Source organism: Emydura macquarii, unplaced genomic scaffold, assembly GCF_026122565.2.
Source record: "Emydura macquarii macquarii isolate MOO-44397 ecotype Brisbane River unplaced genomic scaffold, CSIRO-AGI_Emac_v2 contig_2473, whole genome shotgun sequence".
Lineage (NCBI taxonomy): Eukaryota > Metazoa > Chordata > Testudines > Chelidae > Emydura > Emydura macquarii.
The window spans coordinates 17,790,230-17,804,743 of NW_027132610.1; positions in this window are offsets into that span (position 1 = coordinate 17,790,230).

The following is a 14,514-nucleotide window of genomic DNA, read 5'->3' on the forward strand; positions in this document are numbered from 1 at the left end:
TCTAGTATTTTAACCACAAGAATATAAATGTTGAGGCTGTGAATAATTAGTTACATATTTTTTAAAACTGCCTCTTAGCCACCAGCTCCCTTTGGCCAGTTGCACCAGTCAGTCTGTGTCACCAATACTGACTGAACATTCTAATCATACACAGTTCATTACGTAAGTTTCTCAGCCACTGTGAGACCTGGGGCATAAAATAACTATTTCATCCACCACTGGCTGGGGATGCAGCACAGGAAATGATGCCGAAACCTGCATCCAACAGAGCATGTGGAAAGTATGGAATGGAATGCCCAGAACTGGGACTTGGCCTGAACTCCAGGGTGAAACTTGGATTCCTAGATCCTTGTTTATTGCAAGAGGCTGAGACTTTCAGTCCAAAGGATCATTTTGTTTCCAAAAATATTTGAAATATAGAGTTTAGAATGGAGATGCTTCACATGGGAGGCTCTCATGTTCCACATGGGACCTGGGGAAGCATTTCACTCCCTCTCACACCAGAAGGAAACAGTAAGGACTGAGGAACATGACCGTATGCAGACATGCCAGCTGTTAACATGTTCTAGACCCTTGTCACTTCACAGGAGTTCAAAGTACATAGATAATGGAGGACGGAGGATCAGTATTAGCCCCATTTTACAGATGAGAAAACTAAGACACAGAGGGAAATGACTAACTCAGCCGAAACCACACAGACAGTTAGCAGCAGAGCCAAGACTAGAATCCAAATGGCCTGGTTCTTGGGTCCCTGCTATAACCACTGGACAACCTGCCTCTTGGGAGTCTTGCATTTCTTGTTCTGAAACCAATAATCCAAGAAACATTTGGCTGTTCCAGAGGGACTGGGCGGGCAACCTAGGTTCATCTGGGAGCCTCATGGCTCTGACATACTCATCAATGATGTGTATGATGGCACAGTGATGAGGCCCTGACATACTCATCAATGATGACACAGTGATGAAGTTTACACTGTTGCTGTGAGCAGCCCAAAACATTTTGGTCCCAGAAAGGGGCAGAGCAAGCTGAGTAAGGGAAGCCACTGGAAGTTCATTCAAGAGCCAAACTGAGGTTGTGCAGCAGGGAGAAAGGACTGTGTGGACTTGTGCAGTGTCCCACATGGGTTCTTTATACAAAAGGAGTATGTTTGCACCAATGTGTACACACAATTTGTGTGCTTATTTAATTTAGTCCTAAATTTTCACCTGGGATGGATGGACGGTTTTGTGATTAAGGCACAGGAATAGACCTCCTGAGTTCTAGGGCCAGTTTCCAACTCTGCCACAGACTTCTTGTGTGACCTTGGACAACTCACTTAATCTCTCTACGCTTCAGTTCCCCAACCGTAAAATGGGGATAGAAGAACTTCCCTGTCTCATAGAAGTGTGTGAAGATAAATTAATCAGTGCTTATGAGATGCTCTGATACTGCAGTGTTGGGGGGCCATAAAAGTGGAGAGGGAGAAAGAGATCACATCTTTCATAAGAGATAAAGAGATAAGCTACGCTACTGTGTTAAAGAACAGTAGAGAGAGTGTGTGTGAGGTAACATTTTATTGGTCCAACTTTTGTTGGTGAAAGAGACAAGATTTCAACATGAAGCCGAGCTCTGTAGAACTCGAAAGCTTGTCTCTTTCATCAACAGAAGTTGGTCCAATAAAAGATATTACCTCCTTCACCTTGTTTCTCTCGTATTCTGAAACCAACACAGCTACAACAACACTGCAAGCAACAATTAAAGAACAGTTGTTTAACATGATTGCGGGTCAACTCGTAAGATGCTTTAGTCCTGTGTGTATGGTAAAGATCAGGGTGCAAGCATATATTTTAATCTGGTTTAAAACAATTTGGGGTCCTTCACAGAGGCATAATATGATTGATCCCCAGTGATGTTAAACAATCAATGCTCTACCACAGTTGCTTTAACAGTGTACATGCTCAGTTAATTTAATAGTGTAAGCACTCAAATTTGGCAACAAGGTCTCTTGATTCTTCCTATCTTCTGGAAAATAAATTTGTCTTTTGTGGTAAATTGATGCTTGCCTGTTCAGTCTGTCTGACCAAGGACATTTGACCATATATAAACATTTAAAACTCTGCTTGCATCTCCTTCTGTACTCTCTGGATCTTTGACTCTGTTACAACTTCCATTTCCAGTGGAGTGTATCATTCTTTTGACGATGATCATCTTTCATCTGTTACCTTCCCTTGTCTCCTTTCTTGCACTGTTAAAGTTACTTTAATCATCTCTTTACCATTTTTATAGACTCTTGGCTGACTTTTGTCTTCTATTAGGCAGCTTTAATTTCTGCCAATATAGAACCAAATTTTTCATTTTCCTTCCAAATGAACATCTCTCTTCCTGGAAGTATTTTATTGCATGACAGACACTAATTTACAGTGGCTGCAAGCAGTCAGGGATCTGCAGACTTAAGAAGTGGATATTTCTTTTTTGGAGCGAAAATGATGGATAGCAGATACAAAATTAATAAATATCTTACTCTACTTTTACAGAGGTAGAAGGAAGTAGCAGACAGAAGTTCTCCATCATCCATTTGCTGTCTTTATTGGTTACCTGGACTTCTAGAAATCTGCAGTCCAAGCCCAAGACTGTCCCACTCTGTGATCATTTAGATTGAAATTGGACATGCAGGTGATTTGGTGAAGTTGAAAAAAGTCACTGCACACAAATCAAAATACATCATTAACTTTGAAATTTGCATGACAGGAAAACATCACAGCCAAGACTTTCAGAAACAGATCCTACATTTAAATTCTACTTTGAGTGATTGCTCTTTTCCATTCCAATATAGGTGAGTGCATGCCAGACTGCACGGTTCCCGGAACTTTTTTCCCCTTAGCAGACCCCGTAGGGCCGGCTCTGGTGCCCCCTGGAGTGCCGCGCGCATGCCACGGCACATGAGGCACTGCCGGCCCCACGCCCCCTCAGTTCCTTCTTTCCGCCCTTGACGGTGGCATGGAACTAGCACTTGCTCTCTGCAAGTGCCATTCCCCTTCTTTGAACTCTTTGTTAGTCAAAGTACCCTAGTTAGCTTTAAGTAGTTGTTAAGTAGTGTAGTTTCTGAGGGACTTAAGGTGGCCGGGCTATGTCCTGGCTGCCTGGTTTTAAGCCACCCTCACGCTCAGTACCTTAAGTGCTTGGGGAAAGAGCAAACAGGAAAGACAAGAGTAAGATATGCAAGACTTTTAAACAGTGAGCTCAGAAGGACAGAGAGATCAGGTTTAAAGCAGCGCTCTGCTCTGCATCCGAGCCGTCCTGTTCCCACTTGGCACCAAGCATCACCTCGGTGCAGAGCGCACCGCCAGCACCGGATTCAACTCAGCACGGAGCAGCATCCCCGGTGCCGAAGATAAGGAGAGCGCGTGGAGCATGGGCACTCCCCTGCGCCGTCGGTACGGGCAGGGTTGAGTGTGGAGATGCACCAGCCACGGCCCTTCGAGTCCTCTCCGGTGCCTGCATCTCTGAGCAAGGAGCCACCCCCAACTCCTGGGAGTGGGAGAGTGCCCCTGCCGACGCCGTCGGCACCGGAGGTTCTCAGGTGACAAGAGCCTTGTTGGCCTGCCTACACCCACCTCCGTCCCCCCCTTCGCCGAGTGAGAAGGGGCCATTGTCCCAGGGCAAGCCCACGTGGGGTCCCCACGAAGGGCGGTGGAGATCCCCGGTATGGGGAGGAAGATCTCCCGCCAGATGGCCACTGGGGGTAGAGCAAGGATGCTCCCCAAGCAGTCGGTCCCAGGGAAAGCCCGCGTGGGGTCCCCCCCGAATGGCGGCGGAGATCCCCAGTACGGGGAGGAAGATCTCCCGCCAGCCGGCCACCAGGGGTAGAGTGGTCCCCAGCACCGGAGGCAGTGCAGGCCAAGGGGCGGCACCGGTTGAGGTCCGCCAGGTGGCACCCGGAGAGCTACTGCTCCAGATCCCTGGCACCGAGGTGTTCGCCCGCACTGAGGCGGCGCAGAACCCGGTCATCGTCAGAGGTCTCAGAACTGAGGGGTTTGCCCGCACCGCCTTTGTCATTCGCGGACCCCGCACTGTGCAAGCCCTGATGCGGAACCCGCTTGCTGAAGTTAGGCTCGGCACCATGGAGTTTGGAGCGGCACCAGTTTCGATCACAAGGGGTAAGCGGCGCTGCAAACGTCCTCAGTACCGAGGCTCCGGTACCGAGAGTTCTTTGGAGTGCATCTCTATCCCTGGGCACCACCCGCGGCGACGGAGGTGATCCTCATCGTCCTCCAGGTCGGAGGAAGCGAGAAGTCGGTCCCCGGTGCGGCACGGCATCCTGGACCAAGGACGGCCACAGCACTGCCTGTCTTGTGGTTCAGGGTCCCACAGGGGGAACAGTCGTCGGGACAGCTGATGCCCCCACAAGTTGTCAAAGTAAGTGGCAGTCAGCCGGGCTTTGGCCCCAGGGTCAATGGTCTTATTGGGCCCCATGGGGCACTCAGATGGGACCAGGGCCCCCAATCCACCCTGTCATCAGGGGTGCAGTCTGTGCCCCCAGCACAGCAGATGGCCCACAGTCACCGCTCCTCGGGACCCCAAGGTCCGGACAAGGCGGTCTCCAGAGACCTCATGGCACCTCTGGAGAGTTTCGGGGCGCACTAGGAGCTGCTCAAGAGGGTGGCCTGTAGCTTGGGGCTGGAGGCCAAAGAGTTATTAGAGGCCGTTGATACCCTCTCCAATGTGCTGGTGGCAACTGCCCCAGTGAGAGCGGCCCTACCAGTCCACAATAAGGTCCTCAAATTGTTAAGGCCCTGTGGCAAACCCTTTCCTTGGTCACCCCTACGTCGAGGGTGCCCGAGAAAGAGTATCATGTCCGGCCAAAGGGTTCGAGTATCTATTCCCTCACCCAGCCCTGGGAATCCCGGTGGTGGGCACAGCCAACCAGCGGAACGGGCATGGCCAGCTTGGTGCCATTTCCAAGAACAAACATGACATAACTTTGTGGAATTGTTTAAAAAAAAAATTAAATTACTCCACAGTCAGGATTGCCAACCATCAGGCCCTCCTGGGGAGAGAGAATCTTAAGTTGTGGGATTCCCTAAGGCAGTTTGCTGAGGTCCTGCCCCAGAACCAGGCTGCCGACTTCACCTGATGAAGGAATCATGGTGGCTAAGACAGCACTCCAAATGTCCAGAGACGCTGCCGACTAGGCGGGTAAGGCCATAGCATCCGCCATTTCCATCAGAAGGTGCTCGTGGCTGCAATTCTCAGGCCTGTCCTAGGTGGTGCATCAATCAATTCAGGAGCTCCCCTGTGATGGGTCTGCCCTATTCTCCGATCGGACCGATACGAGGCTGCACGGTCTGAAGGACTCCAGGGCCACGCTTCGCTCCCTGGGCCTGTACACAACCTAGGCTTCCAGGCGACAGTCGTGGCCCCAGCCGCAGCGGCAACCAAGGCCTCCGCCTAGGCCCTTTCAACCCTACAGAAATAGGGGGTTTAGGAGACGGAATTAGCCCCCCGGCTCATCCTTACCCCCCCCCAGCAGGGGCCCCCAGGGGGTCGGGCAATCGTAGGAGATAGTTTTGATAGTGCGCCCGAGGGTTGCGCCCCTACTGCTCTCCTGGATCCGCTCCGTCCTGCCCTGAACAGGTTAAGGCCCTTCTATCCTGAATGGGCACCCCCAAGGAGAGGCGGTGTGATCTAGTGAATAGAGCACTGGACTCTGACCCAGGAGACCTGAGTTCTAGACCTGATTTCCTGCTGGGTGACTGCAGACAATCACTTAAAAAAGCAGAGGGGGGTCTGCAACCCATATTTCCTGGATCCAGGAAACTGGTATGCCACCCTCGACCTCAAAGATGCAGACTTTCATGTGTCCATCCTTCCCAGCCACAAGCGCTTCTTCCGCTTCATGGTGGCTGGCTCCCAGTACCAATTTACGCCCTGTCCTTTGGCCATCTTCCAAGGGTGTTCACCAAATGCATGGCAGTAGCGGCGGCTCACCTGAGGCGAAAGGGTGTACAAATCGTCCCTTACCTGGACGATTGGCTGATCAGGGGCAGGTCCGGGTTCCTAGTGCAGGAGAGCGTGACCCTCATTTGCCCCACGTGCAGCAGGCTAGGACTACTCATAAACAAGCAGAAGTCCATTCTAACCCTGGTGCAATGCATAAAATTCATTGGGGCCACCTTGGACGCTTCCCAGGCCACAGCCTTCCTATCTCAGCCATGTTTCGAGGTGATGGTCTCTATCATCTCCCGGCTACACCGACGCCTCACGACAACAGCCAGGCACTGCCTACAGCTGTTAGGCCACATGGCGGCCTGCACTTACATAGTGAGACTAGCTTGCCTGAGTCTCAGGCCGCTTCAGGTGTGGTTGGCCTCGGTGTATGTGCCGAGCAGACACCCACGGAATTGGGTGGTCACAGTTCCCCGCCCGCCCTACCCTCCCTAGACTGGTGGAGGTCTCCCAGGGCAGTGTGGAAGCGTGTTCCGTTCAGGGAACTGGTCCTGTCGATCACCTTAATCTCTGACGCCTCGGATGTGGGATGGGGAGCCCACATCGGTGCCAACCTAAGCACTCAGGGGCTCTGGTCGGGAGAGGAAAGGTGCCTGCACATCAGTGTGAAGGAGCTGAGGTCCATTCACCTAGCGTGCAGGCTGTTCCTCCGATTTCTGGCAGGCAGAGTGGTGCAGGTGCTGACAGGCAACACCACAGCTATGTTTATATAAACAGGCAGGGAGGGGCGTGCTCCTCGGCTCTCTGCAAGGAAGCTACCTGTCTGTAGGACTTTGCCATGAGGCACTACTTCCACTTGACTGCCTCTCACCCCCTGGGGGTGAGGAATGATGAGGCGGATTGCCTCGGCAGGTCATTTCTACCCTGCCACGACTGGTCGCTGCACCCGGAGGTAGTGATTATAATCTTCCAAAAGTGGGGTGTTCCCCAACTGGATCTATTCGCGTCAGCTTGGAACGCGCAGTGCCAAGGTTCGGCTTGTGCCGGGATCGTGAGACTGGGTCGATTTCAGACGTGTTCCTCAGTGACTGGATGGGGACCCTCAGGTACGCGTTCCCGCCCATTCCACTCCGGCCCAAGGTCCTACTGAAAATAAACAGGGACAGGGTGGATGACTCATTCACTGCTCTGGCCCGAGGTGGCATGACCGTCTCTCCCAGGACCACGGTCGTCGGTTGCACCCGGACCTGGACTCCCGGCAGCTCACGGCCTGGAGGCTCTCTGGCTGATGGAGGGAGAGAACCTGCACGGTGCAGGTCCAACAAGTCCGGCTGGGCAGCAGGAAACCTTCTACACAGGTTGTGTATCAGGCTAAGTGGAAATGGTTTACCTCTTGGGCGGAGTCTCAGGGCATTCCGCCCAGTCTCTTGCCTCTGCAGGTGATCCTGGATTACCTGCTCCAGCTAAAGCTCCAGGGTCTGGCACTGGCCTCGCTGAAGGTTCACCTGGCAGCCATTTCAGACTTCCATCAGCTGCTAGAAGGAAGCTCCCTGTTCTCCCATCCCATGTCGGTAAGATTCCTCAAGGGGGTGGAGAGGCTTTATCTGCAGGTCCATGACCCCGTGCCTCCCTGGGATCTCAACCTGGTCCTCTCTAGACTCACTGGGCCCCCCTCTGAATCCATGGCTTCATGGCCCCTGCTCATGCTTTCATGGAAGGTAGCCTTCCTGGGGGCCGTTATCTCAGCCAGGAGGGTCTCCAAGATTAGGGCCTTAACCTCGGAGCCCCCTTATACAGTATTCTGTAAGGATAAAGTGCAGTTGAGGCTGCGCCCAGCCTTCCTGACCAGGGTGGTTTCCCAATTTCATTGTAACCAAGATAAATCTCTCTCTGTGTTTTTCCCAAACCGCACGGTTTGGAAGAGGAACGGAGATGACATTCGTAGACGTGGGATGAGCCCTGGCCTACTACATCGAGGACAAAGCCGCTCTGGAAATCCACGCAGCTCCTCGTCGCAGTGGCAGACCGGATGAAAGGATCACCTGTCTCCACCCAGCGCATCTCCGCATGGATCACATCCTTCATCAAGTGCTGCTACGAGCAGACGAATGTACCACTTCCAGGGGCCATTACAGCGCACTCAACCAGAACTCAGGCCTCCTTTGCGGCCTTCTGGGAGAGAGTGCCCATGCAGGACATCTGCAAAGCTGCCACCTGGTCATCAGTGCATACCTTCACGCCCCACCATGCCATTGTTCGGCAGGCGAGAGAGGACGTGGGATTCGGACGTGCTGTGCTGAGGGCAGCTCACCAGTAACTCCTACCCACCTCCAGGATATTGCTTATTAATCACCTATATTGGAATGGATATGAGCAATCACTAGAAGTAGAAAACAGGGTTACTTACCAGTAACCGTTGTTCTTTGAGATGTGTTGCTCATAACTATTCCACACCCATCCCCGCTGCCGGAGTTGGCAGAAAGAAGGGACTGAGGGGGCGTGGGGCTGGCAGTGCCTCATGTGCCGCAGCATGCGCGCGGCACTCCAGGGGTCACTAGAGCCAACCTTACGGGGTCTGCTAAGGGGAAAAAAGTTCTGGGAACCAGTACACGGTGGCGTGCACTCACCTATAGTGGAATGGACATGAGCAACACATCTTGAAGAACAACAGTTACTGGTAAGTAACCCTGTTTTCTTAAATCCATATTCAGGCACCTAAAAATATGACCAGATTTTCAAAGTACAGTGCACACAAGAGCCCCCACTGAAGTCCTTGGGAGCTGGAGAGTGTTTAACGTTTTGGAAAATCAGCCCCCTTGTCTAAATGCTTAAATACGGATTTAAGATCCTAACTTTAGGCAGCCATTTCCATCAACTCTTATCCAGACCTTTGAGTGTTATAGACCAAGCCTAGTTCAGCTTGTCATATCTTCTGGTCTATTTAGTAGAAAGTGGTTATAGAGGTGATGTGGAGAAGTGAAGAATTCTTGGGTAGGAAATAATCTAACAAAACCTTCTGTTCAGTAATTGTAGCATGTTAGTACCCTTAGGTCAGGGCAGGGGGCCTGTGGAAAATCTCATTCAAAAACCTATACTGCAGTTATGGAATGCAAATCAAACATACACCCCATTCACAATGAAATTCAAAGTTTAGAAAAGAGAATGCAGCAGCTTTAATTTATTATTCCACAAATATGGCACATTCTGGTTTATGTAAAATCTGTAGGTCTGATTCTTCTCTTAGAACTCTGATGTGAATCAAAAGTAACTGCAGGGAAGTTACAGTGGTGTCAAACTGGCGTGAGTGAGATCAGAATTAGACTTTATGTGTTTATAGATATAGATAATTATAATCATCATGTAGCAAGGCGCTGTGGCCTTCTTCGGAGCCTGGGACCGAGGGAGGGTCGCTCTTCCCCCGGTGGACAGAACCAGTCCCTGCAGGCCCAGCCACCTGGAAGCAGAGGGGTGGAGCCAGGCCTAGGGCTGGCAGTATAAAAGACAGGCCCAGCAGCTCAGTTGGGAGACGGCGGCTGCAGGAGGCAGATGCATCTTCACGGAGGCTGCAGTCTAAGCCTGATCCAGGCCCCGCGGCTGGGTGGCAGAGACGCCCTGCCGACCGGAGCCTCCAACCCTGGCCGGATTTGCCCGGCCCGAGTGACTGGAGGGGGCTGCCCGACCTTGTTGACCGAGTAGGGTCACCCAGCCCAGAGAATTGGAGAGGGCCCCCGGACCTTGTTGACTGGGAGAGGCCGCCAGACCCTCCTAGCTGGGAAAAGCTAACCCCGCCCGCTGGATGGGAAAAACCCCCGGAGGCTGGCCCTGACCTGGAAGAGCTGCCTGGCATGAAGGATCCACCGGCGTGGACTGGCCTTACCAGACCGGAGGAACCCCTGGGACCTTGCGACCTGGAGGAGTTACCCCTCGCCGACGACCCTCAGGTATTCCCGGATCTGCCACCAGAGACCGCATGAAATCTTTAGTCTTTTCGGTCTGCCAGAACACTGGTGAGTGACAACCGACCGCAGTTCGTCTCTCAGGAGTTTGAAAAGCAAATGGGATAGATCACATCACTTCAGCACCGTACCGTCCATCCACCAATGGTTAAACAGAAAGGTTTGTGCAGACAATGAAACAAGTTTTAAAATCTGCAGGGACATTCGTTCATTCAAAAGCACCTGGACACCATTTTACTATCCTACAGACACACACACCTCATGCTACGACCAAAGTGTCTCCAGCCTTTCTCATGATGGGACGACAACTGTGCACTTGCTTTGATCTGCTGAAACCCTCCAAAGCACGACAAGTTGTGCAATGTCAACAGCACAACCAAGTCATCAGACGTGCACCCAGAGTAAAAGACCGAACCTTTAGTCCTGGACAGCCTGTTCTATCTCAAAACTGTGCTACTGGAGCTAAATGGGTCCCTGCTACAGTCATCGCCCAGACAGGACCTGTTTCCAGGACACTGTCCGGACTGCAGATGATCTCACCTGGCAGCGACATGTAGATCAGTTGTTGTCAGGTCACACAAGTCCTAAGGACACATCTCCAGTTGAGCTGCCTGACCTCACCATTGCAGGTGAGTCAAGAGTCAAGAGTCACCCATTCCTGACTCCCCTCCTCCATCCACCTTTGTAGCAGATACAGCCACCCTCACCTGTTCAAGCAACGAGTCCTAAGCCCATTGTTAGACCTGCACCAATAACACCTTCTGGTGCAAGAACACCAGAAGTCTGCTGTAATCCACCTAGAGAGAGAAGGCCTCCTCAATGGTTGAATTTTTAGCTAAGGCAAAGGGGCAGAATAATCCCCAGGGTTTAGCTGGCAGCTTGTTTAGTTATTGTTTTCATTAAGGGGGGAGGAATATGTCACGTATTTTGTGTCCTGCCTAGCTTGCCATAGCTCACAGAGCTAGACTATTATGGGATAGCTCAGCCAGTTCTGTCTGGTCTTAGAGTAGGAGAATAGACTCAGTCTGTGTGTTTACATCTCCCTGTGTTCCTGTCTGCTGGTTTCTCTCTGAGTGCAAGTAACTTCCAAGTATCCAAACATAACAGAAAACATCCAGGAACTCTGTGGCAGAGCTAGGAAATGATCACAGATCACCTGAATCCCTGTCCAAGGTCTTAACCGCAAAGCCTTTCTTCTTCTCTGACCTCCATAATTAATTAAAGCACACAGTCTCAGGACATATCACAATTTATGTGAAACTGAATTATTGAATGATAAAATCACCACAGGAAGCAAAACACTTGGGGCAGATCACATTTCCATTGAAGTAAATCGCAAAGCCCTTTCTCAGTCAACACTAGTAGTTTACTCAAGATAATTTCAGAAAGTGCTGAATGTTTTAAAAAACACATTTTTTTCTAATGCAACAAAAACCATCTTGTTCCTCTCTGATGAGAAGGGATAAATAGGGAAGAAAGAGGAGAGAACCTGTATTCTACTGTTCAAATTGAATCGTGATTATGATGCTGTGGCAAAAAAGGCAAATGTCATTCTGGGATGTGTTACAAGAGTGTTGTACATAAGACACGAGAGGTAATTATTCCACTCTATTCAGCACTGATAAGACTTCAGCTGGAGTACTGTGTCCAGATTTGGGAGCCACACTTTAAGAAAAGTGTAAACAAATTGTAGAGTGTCCAGAGGAGAGCAACAGAAATGATAAGAGGTTTAGAAAACAGGACCTATGAGGAAAGGTTGAAAGAATTGGGCACATTTAGTCTTGTGAAAAGAAGACTGATGGGGGACCTGAAAACCATCTTCAAATATGTAAAAGATTTTTATAAAGGGGATGGAGTTCAATTGTTCTCCATGTCCACTGAGGACTGGCCAAGAAGTAACTAGTAGCAACAGAGATTCAGGTTAGATGTTAGGAAAAACTTTATACTATAAAGACAATTAAGCACTGGAACAGGTTACCCAGGCAGGGTTTGGAATTCCCATCATTGGAGGTTTTTAAGAACAGATTAGACAAACACCTGTCAGGGATGGTCTAGGTTTACTTGGTTGTGCCTTAGTGCAGGGGATGGCTTATAAGACCTCTTAAGTCCCTTCCAACCCGACATTTCTATGGTTCTATGGTAATGCTGTGTGGTGGGTTGTGCTCTTTTCGGTGGATGTCAGTATATAATGTCATTAATTCATAATGTACAGTGCAGTGTATGAAAGGATAACATCAAAAATTAATATCCTTTTGGGGGAGAAACCTAATAGAGGGTTTATTTTTAACAGAATGACCTAAAGCTCAGCTCAAAGCATATACAAAGCTTCTCCGAAACTAAATATAAAACACTATTCAGTACTAGGCTATCACAGTAACCTGCTCTGAATCGAACAGCAAGAAGGAGTGAACTGAAGAAAGTGGCAGCTAAGAAAACTTTCAGCAGAAACTGAGAGCTGTAGCCAGCCAGAAGGACCTGTCTCCCACCTGCAGATTCCAAAGAGACTTCACCACCTACAGCTGGAGACACACAGCACAGCAGCATAAATAGACTCAGAAAGCACAGGGGCCTTCTGTCTCAGATAGCTGCCCAAATCTCCCTAGCGTGCAGAACGGAGCAGAACGTAGACTGCTCCCTCTTTTGTGCCATTCCTGCCAACTTTGGGCTGCTGTGCACCCCAGGGGGAGAAGTAAAGGTGTAGAGGGTTCCCTTCCTTCCACAGCAAACATAGTTAAGGACCAAGTAGAATCTGGCCTCAGTTACTATCTTTATAGCTCTAGCTAAGTAATTGCATGTATTGATGCTGGGACCCTTTAATTCCTGACATTTAGTACAAACAGATAACATGGAGCAAACAACTTAGGACACAGCCATTTTTCATGCCATTCCTTGTTTGCAAATTTTTCTTTTCAGGATGGCAGTGGGGAGTGCGAAATACGACACAAATACTAAGTAACCCAATTCTGCCTCAGATCAAGGTAACACTGAGATAATCCGTTTCTGTTTTGGGTTTCTTTTGGGGAGCCTTTGAAGGGCCACTTTCAAGGCTGGGAACCCTAAAACTAGTTCTGACAACTTTATTTTCAGTCCCTGGTGTGCATATCAGATACCTCTCTGCCCTGTCTCTCTTCTTGGTACTTCTTATGAACAGATAGGGAATGAAATATGCAAATATCCTGCTTCTCTAGATATTTCAGCCCTTTGTCTGCCCCCAATAAATAAATAAATAAATACACAAATCATTTAAAAAATAAATAAATAAAGGAATAGAGAGGCAGAGGAGAAGGACCGCACAATGTTCCAGGCCACAATCACCAACAAATCTAGCACCCTTGGCTCACTTTCCCTTCTCTGTCTCTCTCTGTCTGCTGTCCCCTCTCCCCTCTTTTCATTATTCCTGCTCCTGATCAGGCTGAGTTCTAAACTGAGGCCCAGATTCTTTGCATCGTGCGTTCACTTTGTGCCACACAAGAACATGGATGGATTCTGGCTAGAAGTGGTCAGCCGAGAATTGTTCTTGCAAAGGGGAATTCCATGCTGGAGTCAAGCGGCTGGAAGCAGCAAAGCCAGCTCATGTGCCATCTGCCTATGCTCACTCCAGGGTACGGTGAAGGAGGGAGGGAACACGGCAGGCACAGACTGGGAATGTCGAGAGGGGGAGCAGAGATTCATTACACTGATTCTCCACTGGTATAAAGTTCCTTTGGCACCTTCTGCCAGTGGTGTAAACTAGAGCAGCCCCATAGCTGTTCTCACTAATGTTGGGGCCAAACCAATACTGAATCAAGGAACTGTAACTGGCTCCTTGATGCCCTGCCCACTTCTCTGCACCAAGATGATACAGGTAGATTTGATGCCTGGCTCTTCCAGCCATGTAATTAGCCTAGATATTTATCTTCAAACTGACCTGCTTTTTCTCTCCTGTGGTAATGGCTCCCGCGTTATGGATGCTGGAACCATGGCAGCAAGTGGCTGGATCCTAAACGGGAGAAGTGCTCATTTCACAATGCTGGCTTCCCAAGGATTAAACTGAAACTAAGTCATAGTCGTTCTGAGCTGGGTCACACATTTACCCAGGGTAATGGGAGGAGGAGGAGGAGGCTGGCAGCGTCTTCAAACAGGCAGTCAAGAAGAATATCCTAAAACTTTGGCACCCCGTCCACTGTAGCATTGGCAGGAGAGTGTCCTGCTGTCCTGACATGAAAACCCTTGGCTCTGAACATGGGAGAAAGTTTTGAGAAGATGTGTGGTTGAGTGCACAAATGATCCCGCAGCTAGACCGTCCATTTGTGTAAAAGACATAATTTATTCTTCTCTTCTATTTACTTAGAAATATAGAGCATTGATGGATTATGCTGAGAGGCATTCAGCTTCATACCCTGAACATGTATCACCTCCACTATCTATGGGACAGTTGGTCAGTAATTGGCATTGGTCAATCACTTGTCATTCATTTAACTTTATTGATTGTGGTTCCCAACACAACAACATGCATTCATGCGACCAGTTCCCATCTTAGCTAGCTTCTCGCAGGGACATCCTTGTCCCCTGAGTGAACCTTGGAGCACAGAGCTACCTGGTGAGATTCTGAGGCACGGCTGTAGTCCAAAGAGGCACCATTGTACCTCAGGCA